Source organism: Salvelinus alpinus, chromosome 10 (genome assembly GCF_045679555.1).
Source record: "Salvelinus alpinus chromosome 10, SLU_Salpinus.1, whole genome shotgun sequence".
NCBI classification, from domain to species: domain Eukaryota; kingdom Metazoa; phylum Chordata; class Actinopteri; order Salmoniformes; family Salmonidae; genus Salvelinus; species Salvelinus alpinus.
This window is the reverse complement of record NC_092095.1, coordinates 56,598,589-56,612,827: the sequence shown is the minus strand read 5'-3', so window position 1 is coordinate 56,612,827 and position 14,239 is coordinate 56,598,589. Positions and strand designations below refer to the sequence as shown.

Sequence of the window (14,239 nt, the reverse complement as noted above, 5' to 3'; positions counted from 1 at the left end):
GAGAGGAAGCTATATACAGGGTCAGTGCCAGTAACACAGAGAGGAAGCTATATACAGGGTCAGTGTGTCAGTACCACAGAGAGGAAGCTATATACAGGGTCAGTACCAGTACCACAGAGAGGAAGATATATACAGGGTCAGTGCCAGTACCACAGAGAGGAAGCTACATACAGGGTCAGTGCCAGTACCACAGACAGGAAGCTATATACAGGGTCAGTGCCAGTACCACAGAGAGGAAGCTATATACAGGGTCAGTGCCAGTACCACAGAGAGGAAGCTATATACAGGGTCAGTGCCAGTACCACAGAGAGGAAGCTAAATACAGGGTCAGTGCCAGTACCACAGAGAGGAAGCTAAATACAGGGTCAGTGCCAGTACCACAGAGAGGAAGCTATATACAGGGTCAGTGTGTCAGTACCACAGAGAGGAAGCTATATACAGGGTCAGTGTGTCAGTACCACAGAGAGGAAGCTATATACAGGGTCAGTGTCTCAGTACAACAGAGAGGAAGCTACATACAGGGTCAGCGTGTCAGTACCACAGAGAGGAAGCTATATACAGGGTCAGTGCCAGTACCACAGAGAGGAAGCTATATACAGGGTCAGTGTGTCAGTACCACAGAGAGGAAGCTATATACAGGGTCAGTACCAGAACCACAGACAGGAAGCTATATACAGGGTCAGTGTGTCAGTACCACAGACAGGAAGCTATATACAGGGTCAGTGTTCAGTACCACAGACAGGAAGCTATATACAGGGTAAGTGTTCAGTACCACAGACAGGAAACTATATACAGGGTCAGTGTGTCAGTACCACAGACAAGAAACTATATACAGGGTCAGTGTGTCAGTACCACAGACAGGAAACTATATACAGGGTCAGTGTTCAGTACCACAGACAGGAAACTATATACAGGGTCAGTGTGTCAGTACCACAGACAAGAAACTATATACAGGGTCAGTGTGTCAGTACCACAAACAGGAAGCTATATACAGGGTCAGTGTGTCAGTACCACAGACAGGAAGCTATATACAGGGTCAGTGTTCAGTACCACAGAGAGGAAGCTATATACAGGGTCAGTGTGTCAGTACCACAGACAGGAAGCTATATACAGGGTCAGTGTTCAGTACCACAGACAGGAAGCTATATACAGGGTCAGTGTTCAGTACCACAGAGAGGAAGCTATATACAGGGTCCGTGTTCAATACTACATTTGGAGTGTGCAGGGATACTAAAGTATTTGCGGTAGATACCAGAAGGCAGGGATCAGAAGAAAGTGACTGGTAGCAGGATAAATAATAATAATAATCACAGTAACAGTATTGCAGCTGTGTGTGTGTGTGTGTGTGTGTGTGTGTGTGTGTGTGTGTGTGTGTGTGTGTGTGTGTGTGTGTGTGTGTGTGTGTGTGTGTGTGTGTGTGTGTGTGTGTGTGTGTGTGTGTGTGTGTGTGTGTGTGTGTGTGTGTGTGTGTGTGTGTGTGTGTGTGTGTGTGTGAAAGATACTGAGCACAAAAACCTTGCTTACGCAGTTTCTAAGAAGCCCATTTGTAACTTATTACTTATTACGTATTACTCGGTGGATTAAATAGTGGGTTGACAAACAAAGCCAAACAGGTAGCTTGGGAGTGTGTCGCCGCTGCAGTGAACGAGGTGGGGCAGCAAGACAGAACTGTGGCTAAGCTATAGGGAAAAAGAAATGGTCTGACCTTAAACTGCAAGGGAAGAAAAGAATAGCCGTACATAACCAGCCGGAAAATCACTTACGTCAAGTCTAGACTTTGCGTAGAGATAAGGTCATTCCCAAGTCAAAGTGAGGTTTTATAAATAACTACTTATACGTGGTTTTCTGCGTAAGTCATACTTAAGATCAAAATTGATCGTAAATCCGTTTTATAAACGAGGCCCCTGGGCTGTAAACAGGGCTGAAAAGTGAGCAGGAATATATAAATACTTATGGTAATATACTAATGGTAACATATACATGGAAACGGAGTAATGGTGACCAGTAGCAGGATAAATAGAGATAATAATGGTAACATATATATGGAAACGGAGTAATGGTGACCAGTAGCAGGATAAATAGAGATAATAATGGTAATATATACATGTAAACAGGAGTAATGGTGACCAGTAGCAGGATAAATAGAGATAATAATGGTAATATATACATGTAAACAGGAGTAATGGTGACCAGTAGCAGGATAAATAGAGATAATAATGGTAATATATACATGTAAACAGGAGTAATGGTGACCAGTAGCAAGATAAATAGATACTAATGGTAATATATACATGTAAACAGGAGTAATATTGACTAGTAGCAGGATAAATAGAGATAATAATGGTAATATATACATGTAAACAGGAGTAATAGTGACCAGTAACAGGATAAATAGAGATAATAATGGTAATATATACATGTAAACAGGAGTAATATTGACTAGTAGCAGGATAAATAGATACTAATGGTAATATATACATGTAAACAGGAGTAATAGTGACTAGTAGCAGGATAAATAGAGATAATAATGGTAATATATACATGTAAACAGGAGTAATATTGACTAGTAGCAGGATAAATAGATACTAATGGTAATATATACATGTAAACAGGAGTAATAGTGACTAGTAGCAGGATAAATAGAGATAATAATGGTAATATATACATGTAAACAGGAGTAATATTGACTAGTAGCAGGATAAATAGATACTAATGGTAATATATACATGTAAACAGGAGTAATAGTGACCAGTAACAGGATAAATAGAGATAATAATGGTAATATATACATGTAAACAGGAGTAATATTGACTAGTAGCAGGATAAATAGATACTAATGGTAATATATACATGTAAACAGGAGTAATAGTGACTAGTAGCAGGATAAATAGAGATAATAATGGTAATATATACATGTAAACAGGAGTAATATTGACTAGTAGCAGGATAAATAGATACTAATGGTAATATATACATGTAAACGGGAGTAATAGTGACTAGTAGCAGGATAAATAGAGATAATAATGGTAATATATACATGTAAACAGGAGTAATATTGACTAGTAGCAGGATAAATAGATACTAATGGTAATATATACATGTAAACAGGAGTAATGGTGACCAGTAGCAGGATAAATAGAGATAATAATGGTAATATATACATGTAAACAGGAGTAATAGTGACCAGTAGCAAGATAAATAGAGATAATAATGGTAATATATACATGTAAACAGGAGTAATGGTGACCAGTAGCAGGATAAATAGAGATAATAATGGTAATATATACATGTAAACAGGAGTAATAGTGACCAGTAGCAAGATAAATAGAGATAATAATGGTAATATATACATGTAAACAGGAGTAATGGTGACCAGTAGCAGGATAAATAGAGATAATAATGGTAATATATACATGTAAACAGGAGTAATGGTGACCAGTAGCAGGATAAATAGAGATAATAATGGTAATATATACATGTAAACAGGAGTAATAGTGACCAGTAGCAAGATAAATAGAGATAATAATGGTAATATATACATGTAAACAGGAGTAATGGTGACCGGTAGCAGGATAAATAGAGATAATAATGGTAATATATACATGTAAACAGGAGTAATGGTGACCGGTAGCAGGATAAATAGAGATAATAATGGTAATATATACATGTAAACAGGAGTAATGGTGACCGGTAGCAGGATAAATAGAGATAATAATGGTAATATATACATGAAAACAGGAGTAATAGTGACCGGTAGCAGGATAAATAGAGATAATAATGGTAATATATACATGAAAACAGGAGTAATGGTGACCGGTAGCAGGATAAATAGAGATAATAATGGTAATGACAATCAATATTCATTTGATCAGCAGCGTAGTGGTAGTAATACATCTAATCAATAATAATTTGATCAGCAGCGTAGTGGTAGTAATACATCTAATCAATAATCATTTGATCAGCAGCGTAGTGGTAGTAATACATCTAATCAATAATCATTTGATCAGCAGCATAGTGGTAGTAATACATCTAATCAATAATCATTTGATCAGCAACGTAGTGGTAGTAATACATCTAATCAATAATCATTTGATCAGCAGCGTAGTGGTAGTAATACATCTAATCAATAATCATTTGATCAGCAGCGTAGTGGTAGTAATACATCTAATCAATAATCATTTGATCAGCAGCGTAGTGGTAGTAATACATCTAATCAATAATCATTTGATCAGCAACGTAGTGGTAGTAATACATCTAATCAATAATCATTTGATCAGCAGCGTAGTGGTAGTAATACATCTAATCAATAATCATTTGTAGGTGTGAGGGGGAGCAGTAGTAGTTAGGCTGGAGTCTTTGGAAATTTTCCAGGCTTTTCTCAGACACGGCCTGGCATGTACGTCCTGGATGAATGGTAGCTCACCCCCAGTGATGCGCTGGGCTGCCCGCACCACCCTCTGTAGGGCCTTCCGGTCAAGGGCGGTGTAGTTGCCATACCAAACAGTGATACAACCAGTCAGGATGCTCTCGATGGTGCAGCTGTAAAGGTTCCTAAGGATCTGTTAACATCTGCTCTCCAAGGACCTTGATGACTGCCTAGTGTTTCCTTTACAGACAGTGGTTTAGAACCAGGACATTAACCTGGGTGAGAGCTTTAGAATGGGCTTTGGTCAGAGACATTGTTTTCCTCGTCTGGATGGTCACATGACAATAAAAATAGCTTTAGGTGGTGAAGCCTGATCTGAGTGTCCCATGTCAGTCCCATGTTCTGGCTATCTGATGTTTGTCCCATGTCTGTCTATACCATGTGCTTTCCCATGTTTATGCCATGTCATCCCATGTTCTATCTGTGTGTCCTGTCTGCGTGTAAAGACATGCCATGTCCATTCTATGTGACCTGTTGATCAGACAATGGTCACTAACTCCAATTCAATCAGCTAATCCCTGCCCTGGACAATGGACAGGATGACCGCTAAGACACACACACACACACACACACACACACACACACACACACACACACACACACACACACACACACACACACACACACACACACACACACACACACACACACACACACACACACACACACACACACACACACACACACACACACACACACACACACACACACACACACACACACACACACACACACACACTCCAGGTTTAGCAGACTGAGTATCTCAAGGTGACTGAGTATCTCAAGGTGACTGAGTATCCCATTATTTCATTACGTTTGACATTTTAGTCATTTAGCAGACGCTAAGTTACTTGATCCTTATAGGTTCCATTTACATAGCGTCGTTCCAGACAGGTATTCGGTTTGTCTTTGGAAGCAGAATATAAAGGTGTACAGAAAATAACTACGAGTCATTTGTGGGCGTGGCGCGATCCAGGAGGTGGTGTTCTGCTTACCTCCAGTACCGTGTCAGCCAGAAACCAGCGCAAACAGGATATCACTTCACATCTGACTGAGGCACTTCCTGCGTGCGCCAGCCGGGACATGAAGGACACTTGGTGTGTTAATCCATCAGATCCAGCAGCTATTAATCCATTAGCCTGCCTGGGGAGCTCCTAGGTATTTATATCTACTGCTGGTGTCACACACACACACATACACATACACACAGGACACACACAAAGACACACAGACACACATACACACACGCACACACGCACAAATGCACACAGGACACAGACAGACACACACACACACACATGTACATACAGGACACTTGCACACACAAACATGCACAAGCAGGACACACACAAAGACACACAGACACACATACACACACGCACACACGCACAAATGCACACAGGACACAGACAGACACACACACACACAAACATGCACAAGCAGGACACACACACAAAGACAAACGTCTTGACCCTCCTGTATCTCCTGACCCTAACGTACACACAGTGTGGGTCAGGAGACGAGTGATTCATTGTGACCTCTTCCTTGATTCCTAGAAAAGAGGATTATCAGTAAGTCCTTGTCCTGTCCACTGCAGGAGCCTGTTCAAACCCTCCACTGATGTAAGGAATGGTCATGTGCTGTAATGCTTAGTAGCATAGAGGCAAGGCACAACCTTTCATATCTGGCCTATTTTTCGCTTTCCTTTTCAGTCGTTCAGTTTTTTTTTGTTATTATTTAGTTTTTTATCCTCTTATATTTGTTGTGTTGTCAATATTTCATGTTTTTATTTTCATTGTTTTTATTTGTTTTTCCTGTGAAGCACATTGTGTTGCATTCCATGTCTGAAATGTGCAGTATAAATAAAGCTTGATTTTATTTGATGATCTAGCTAGGTCAGACGTATCAGCTGGAGGTGAATGTTGTCCTCTAACTGATGTCCATTCTAGCTTACTCAGGATTAGGTCTGGGAGATACCCCTGTGCCGTACAGGACAGGTACTGGTAGAGGCATTAGGAGGTTGTGTGTATTTCTGAGCATGTGACTCTGAAACTGTTGACCTTTGCCACTGGCTGACCTGTCAGTGACCCTGGAGGTATTCTAGACTGGGATGAAGAACTTCCATCTGGCTCTGATTCCTGATGAATTCCTGATGATTCTGTCTGTGTTGATTCCTGATGAATTCCTGATGAACATTCAGATGTACATCACTAGCTATCAAATCCTCCCTCATGCCATTCTAGTGCACTTTGACCTTAGAAAATTGTCAACTATTCTCTTAGTGTCAGGTGTGTGCGTACTGGTAGCGAAGTCAGGTTGACGTCTGGTGCCCAACACCTTCCTGTCCACACCACACAAGATTAGTGCAGTGACCTATAAAATGAATGTGTGACTGACATCTGACCTCTGACTTTGATCTTTGACCTCTGCCAGGTGTCCACTGCCCAACCTCCTCTGGTCTAGCTCTGGTGTTGTGTTATCGATGGGGGAACATCTGGGGAGTGTACTGCTCTATTCTGGGAGAGGGGACATGCAAATCTCTGTTTCTGTTTCACAGTGCTCGCTCTCACTGTGAACAGATCAACACACACACACACACACACACACACACACACACACACACACACACACACACACACACACACACACACACACACACACACACACACACACACACACACACACACACACACACACACACACACACACACACACACACACACACACACACACACACACACACACACACACACACACTGCTACCCTGAAGTGTTGGCCAGCTGTGTGTGTCTGGTTGGTCAACGAAGCATTGAGGAACACCAACAGTTAAAAACGTTTAGCTTCACACATGATTATATGTTGACATGATATGGATTATTCATCCTCAATAGGACTATTTTACCTTTATCTTTCTGATACGAAGGAACATTTGTAGACATGGGAGGTTGGGAGTGTTACAGTTTTTTACAATCACTTTGGCACTAATTATGGAACCTTGATGTCATTTTTCAAAACACTAGACACTAAACTCACAACCAATGATCAAAATGCAAATTTTTCTAAACTAACACTTTTTCCAATTGCTTGGATACAATACACATAAAGCTAAGATAATTTGTTCATTGAACTAAAATCACCTGTTCAAAATGACACAACTTAACATCAAAGTATTACCATTTCAAAATGCAATTCACACATTACATATGAGATGACTGTCTATTCATTTCATTACAATGATCTTACTATCAATTGATACAACTGCTCAAAATGATAAGTGACTGTTGCATTACTCTTAATGCATAGTTTTATGGAAACTGACAAACAATATTCCATGTTTAGATCACGAAAGTTTCAGGATAACGAGATCCATTGACACCAATTACCGTGGAACATGAACCAATTGGACTACATTATCTATGGATGTAATATTTCATCATCATTCTTTATCAGACACCGTTTCTATGGTGCCATGTACCACTTTCCCAGACCATGTTTTCAGATTTGACATTACTGTACACTCACCGGCCACTTTATTAGGTACACCTATCTAGTACTGGGTAGGACCCCCTTTTGCCTCCACAACAGCCTGAATTATTCATGGTGTTGTACGTTAAGAGATGTCCTTCTACACACCACTGTTTTAAACAGCTGTTGTTTGAGCATGTGTGGCCTTTCTGTTAGCTTGAATGAGTCTGGACATTCTCCTCTGACCTCTCTCATTAACAAGGTGTTTTTGCCCACAGAGATGCCGCTCACTGAATGTGTTTTGTTTATCGCACCATTCTCTGTAAACTCTAGAGACTGTAGTGCGTAAAAATCCCAGGAAGGCAGCTGTTTCTGAGATGCTGGAACCACCATGTGTGGCATCAGCAATCATAGCACAGTCAAAGTTGCTTAGATTACTCATCTTGCCCATTCTAATGTTTGGTCGAACAACATCTAAAGCTCTCTACTCTATATACTCTATATATTGAGTTGCAGGCAGCCACATGATTCGCTGTTCGAATGTAACCTTCCTTGATGAGCTAAATCAGGTCTGTAGAGCTGATGGAATGACCTATGTCATTGTGTGGGATAATGTCAGGTTCCACCATTCTCAAATGGTGCAAGCATGGTTTCAGGCCCAACCACAATTTACCACCCTGTACGTACCCCCATACTCTCCTTTTCTTAACCCGATTGAGGAATTTTTCTCCACATGGAGGTGGAAGGTATATGATAGGCGCCCTCACGAACAAGCCACCCTTCTCCAGGCCATGAATGACGCATGCAATGACATCACGGCAGACCAGTGTCAGGCCTGGATTCGCCCGAAGATTCTTCCCAAGATGTTTGGCTAATGAAAACATCCAATGTGATGTGGATGAGAACCTATGGCCAAATCCACAAGACAGGGTTGTGGGAAATATAGAAGTACAGTAATTAATCCTTTGTTTGGCTTTTTACAGTAAGCCAGGTGAGCAACACTGCAGTTGACGTTTTACTGTAGTTTTTTTCTTTTTTTTTGTAGCTAATTATTTTTGCTTTGATTCAAAGAAACCTATGTTGTGATTTTATTGTATTTCATCAATAAATTTCATATTTTGTTCAATGATTCCACTGTGTCTGTAGTATTCTCTCTACTAGTCCTTTTACAGTGATGTATTTATGTTTAGTAGCATAATGAAACGTGTCATATATTTTGTACTACAATATTTAATGATCGTAAGAACAACTACACACTGAAACTATCGGTATCTTGTGTGTGGGTGATCTAAATGAATGTTCCTATGGTATTTCATGATAAATTGGTTATTTGAACCAATGATTCTGCAAGTGCAAGGTTTCTTTAAAGATATGAATGCACAAGGCAATGTTTTGAACATTGGACAGCCTGTGTTACAAGTGATGACCGTTTTGACTTTTGTGTCTAGAGTTCTGAAAAATGACCACAAGGTTCTGAAATTAGTGTCAAAGTGATTGTAAAAAACTGTAAGAAACTACACTAGTTTGTAACCATTATTTCTGAGTTAGTAAAGTGGTTGTACTTGGTGATGTCGTATAACAAGACCAATAGTTCTGTGTTCAGTGGACCAGTGATGTGTGTCATTTCAAGCAGAAGGTTTTTGTACGTCTCTAAATCACTGTGTGAACACATTACCACTGTGGTAACTCTGACAGTAGTAAACTGCTGCATCTTCAGCCTGGACTCCGCTGATGGTCAGAGTGAAGTCACTCTCAGACCCACTGCCACTGAATCTAGCAGGAATCCCATCTAGCCGTGTCTTTACGTTTTTTATCAGGAGTTTGGGAGCTTCTCCAGGTCTCTGTTGATACCAGTACGCACCCTCATTTCCACTACTCCATTTGTACACTTTAGGGTTGGTTCTACAGGTCAGAGTGACGGGGTCTCCTGGAGAAAATGTCACTACAGGAGGCTGAGTCACAGTCACCTGACCTCTGGATCCTGAAGAGGAAAAATATAAATTGATCAATAAGTATAAATAAGAGATCATTTATATTTCATAATATTTTATACAAGGACATTTATTCATTGAGAGCCATTTCAATCATTATAGAAGGTACTCAACAATATGTATGTTTCCATTGTAAGAGTTATAAAACAACAGACCTTTGAGGCAGCAGCAGACCAGTGTCCAGATGAAGATGGTGATCAGAGTCATGGTTGTCGTGGTTTCTGTTGTGTTGAAGGACAGATCTCAGTCCTGCAGTCTGAAACTCACAGGGCTATAAACACTTCCAGAGCACTGAAGCATGAGCTGCCAATGCAAATCACCTCGTCTATGGAAATACCCTACCTCAGGACAGATGATGAAACTGTTACTGCAACACAATAATAATATTAAACATGGAAGGAAATAGCTGACCTAAATCTCTGGAAGGACTTGACCATAGTATTTAGTTACATGTAAGTGTTTTCATTCAATAATACTGTATTGCTATTCTATATTGCTGCCTTCTTGGACGTAGTGAGTTTGTCAGAGATATTACACCTCTCCAACATTTATATTTTATAGTCAGCTAAAATGAAAAACCTAAAACATCAAAGTAAATTCATTTGAAAGTTATGTCCTACGTATATATAGTATTTTTGACAGACAATCAGTGGTAGGGTTGAATGTGTGTTGTGTAGAGAGTTACTGGTGTGTGTAAAGAGCAGGAGGTTTTTGTACGGCCGTTCAATGAGTCTGTATCATTGTGGTACACTTTCGGTGGAGGCACCAAACTCATCGTTGACTGTAAGTACAAGAGATTTATCCTTATTATAATACATTCAGTTGAACATTTATAAAGTCACAAAGTCATAATTGAGAAATAGTTATAGATTTGAATGTTTATTTTATTTTATTCCGATTATTTGTGATGTTTCCACATACTCTAATGATCATTCAAGGACAAACACTTAATATACCAAATATCCGCAAATATAAAATAATATGTTGACATGTTCGATGTCTTTAAATACACAGAAACAGTTCAGCAGCATTATTAAACATGTTATATTGTAAACATGTACGTTTTCTTTCTGTATTGTACTTTAACACATCCCTGACTGTAGTGTGTGGTCACACTTCATAGATGTTATTGGAGGGAAGTAAAATAGTATGTAATATATATTTATAGATAACCTGCCATTTTTACAGACTATTTTATACAATACAAATAACATATTTGTTTCTTCATATTAAAGTAGTTGAAAGTTCTTCAAGGTTCCTGTCCAGTTTAACCCTTACATGTCATCTCTCCTTTCCCCCCTCATCTTCTCTCCTAGTGGGTGTGGTACGTCCCTCCCTGACCGTCCTACTTCCCTCCAGTGAGGAGCAGGACCAGGGGAATGTGGCCCTAGTGTGCCTGGCCAACAGGGGCTTCCCGGAGGGCTGGAAGCTGGGTTGGAGGCTGGGGGCCGGGGGGGCCTTGCAGGGCAGCCAGAGCCTGGAGGTCCTGGAGAAGGACGGTCACTACAGCTGGAGCAGCAGCCTCACCCTCCCCACTGACCAGTGGAGGAAGGCTGGCTCAGTCACCTGTGAGGCCACCCTAAAGGACCAGGACCCCGTCACTCACACACTGGAGCCACACCACTGCTCCCAGTAGACACCCTGTACACAGAGAACACCTACCTATCTGTCATTCTATCATTCTAAATATCTATCTAGAGCTTCAGCTCTGGTCATCAATCTGGGATTCTGCATCTTTAAATCTGTATGTGTGTTTTATTGCTTTTGCTTTTAGATTGGAGATGTTAAGAAAATAAAATACTTTGTATTAATGTCAAATAAGGTGTCCCTGATTTGTATTTTAAAATAAATGGAAGTGAATATCTGTGAACTAAAGACTAAACTGCTCTGTAACAAAATGAACATTAGAAGGTTGGTAGGGGGTGAGGGAGGGTGGGTCGTGGGTAGAACCCCTTGGGACAGTGAATATCTGGGGACAGGAGCAGAACATCTATTATAGACATGGGAGGCTCAACAACTATGCAAAACAGCACTCTATAGGCTGCTGGGTGTGTGAAACAGAGAAAGGGAAGGAGAGAGAGAGACAGAGAGAAAAAGAGAGAGAGACAGACAGACAGAGAGAGAGAGACAGACAGACAGACAGAGACACACAGAAGGAGAAAGAAAGGAACAGAGAGAGAGATACTTATATTGCTATTATTTTGCTGTTGTGAGTCATTCCAATCTAATGGTCAACTATAGGAGGACAACCAAATATTGTATTAAAGGGTAGGTTCACCACCAAATAAAAAAATGTGTCAGACATTATATTACGTCCAATGGGTGTTATGTCAAGCTGAGCCCAAATTTCTTTTGATTTCAGGATGAACCTCCCACTGGAATTCTGTTGCTCTAATGTTAATGTCCGGGATCCAAGACTAGACCAATGGAGACAGGTGATGCTTACTGGAGCCTTACTATCTACAGCAAAGAAATGGCTCTGATATTTTCAGCTTGATGGCGCCCTCTTGCTTTAAAATGTCATCATGCTGAAGATTAGTTCAGACAGAGCATAAAAAGTTATTTGTCAAACAGTGGCAGGGTCAGGCTGTTGGTAGAATTACAGACTGGGCCTGCAAACTGTTTATTGCTTTATGTAAATAAATAAATAGATAGGTGTGCAATGACAGAACAGTATCAACATCACCAGATATTAGTATCATAATGGTTAACTGAATTTGACTGCTGATAATAAAAAGTGAATTCCATTGGTTGTTGCTGTCAGAGTTATCAACAGTTAAGAGTTCCGACTGGGAAGTTTCACGTGAACGGACATGCACCATACAGACAGATAGAGGACTCATCTTGATATTCGTGCCATTGTAGCGTGTGTGATAGCATGGGCAATGCCATTCAGGAATTGCCACCCAGTTGACTACTTTGACTACTAAAATGTTATTTTGGCCACTAGAGGCCTCTATCATTCTCTATGACATGAACATTCTTATGAAGGGATCAAGGTCAGCCATTTTGGTCAGGGAGTTGGTCAATCATGGTTTGCCAGAGTTGTGTTTAAGATATTGTGTAAAATAATACATTTGAAAAATGTATCTGCACTGTATGTTTACTAGCTAGCTAGCCAGACAGTTTTAGAGGAATGATTGTATTAATCCACGAGCTGACGAGGTAAAACTCTGTCGTTCTGCTCCTGAACAAGGCAGTTAACCCATTGTTCCTTAGTCGTCATTGTAAATAAGAATTTGTTCTTAACTGACTTGCCTAGTTAAATAAAGGTTAAATAAAACTTTTTTTTTAATTGTTCACATTAATTGCCAATATACCCACGTTCCATTTATAAATGCAATCAATTCACAGCAATACAATGCCTCAAATCAGTTGATGATTGGACTTGACAAGTACTGATATTGTATCATATAATAGCACTCTCAGCTTTTCAAGAAGACAACAAATTCAAAATGTATGGTCTTGTTTACATATACTTTAGAGGCTATTTATGTAGAACATTTGTATAAAAACTGAATTAATGTCACGCCCTGACCTTAGAGATCCTTTTTATGTCTCTATTTTGGTGTGTTTGCGACGCCCTTCAGTCCGGAGCCTCCAGCGACGCCCTTCAGTCCGGAGCCGCCAGAGTCTCCCTCCTGTCCGGAGCCGCCAGAGTCTCCCTCCTGTCCGGAGCCGCCAGAGTCTCCCTCCTGTCCGGAGCCGCCAGAGTCTGCCTCCTGTCCGAAGCCGCCAGAGTCGCCCTCCTGTCCGGAGCTGCCAGAGTCGCCCTCCTGTCCAGGGCCCACTGCAAGGGTCCCCAGTCCGGGGTCGGCGGCAAGGGTCCCCGCTCCAGAGGCGCCACCTAAGTGGGCCAAGACTAAGGTGGAGCGGGGTCCACGTCCCGCGCCAGAGCCGCCACCGCGGATATATGCCCACCCAGACCCTCCCCTATAGGTTTAGGTTTTGCGGCCGGAGTCCGCACCTTTGGGGGGGGGGGGGGGGGGGTATTGTCACGCCCTGACCTTAGAGATCCTTTTTATGTCTCTATTTTGGTTTGGTCAGGGCGTGAGTTGGGGTGGGCATTCTATGTCTGGTGTTCTATGTTTTCTTTTTCTGTGTGTTTGGCCGGGTGTGGTTCTCAATCAGAGGCAGCTGTCTATCGTTGTCTCTGATTGAGAACCATACTTAGATAGCCTTTTTCCACCTGTTTGTTGTGGGTAGTTGTTTTCTGTTTTGTGTCTGCACCAGACAGGACTGTTTCGTTTCGTTTACTCTCTTTGGTGTTTTTGTTATTTCAGTGTTCAGTTTATTTATTAAATTAACATGAACATTTCCCACGCTGCGTTTTGGTCCGATCCTTCTTCCCAGGACG

The 14,239-nt window shown here is 41.0% G+C and overlaps 1 long non-coding RNA gene across 3 annotated transcripts; it reads left to right on the top strand.

Moving 5' to 3' along the window:
- The first annotated feature begins 10,140 nt into the window (after positions 1-10,140).
- Positions 10,141-13,838, top strand: LOC139532346 (uncharacterized). 3 transcript variants are annotated; one of them, XR_011666550.1, is made up of 4 exons: positions 10,141-10,334; positions 11,199-12,150; positions 12,245-12,317; positions 13,473-13,838. It is a non-coding gene; the product is annotated as an uncharacterized lncRNA (long non-coding RNA). The 3 variants fall into 3 exon arrangements; XR_011666552.1 differs by having other exon boundaries at positions 13,500-13,514; XR_011666551.1 differs by lacking the exon at positions 13,473-13,838 and having other exon boundaries at positions 12,245-13,168.
- Positions 13,839-14,239: the final 401 nt, after the last annotated feature.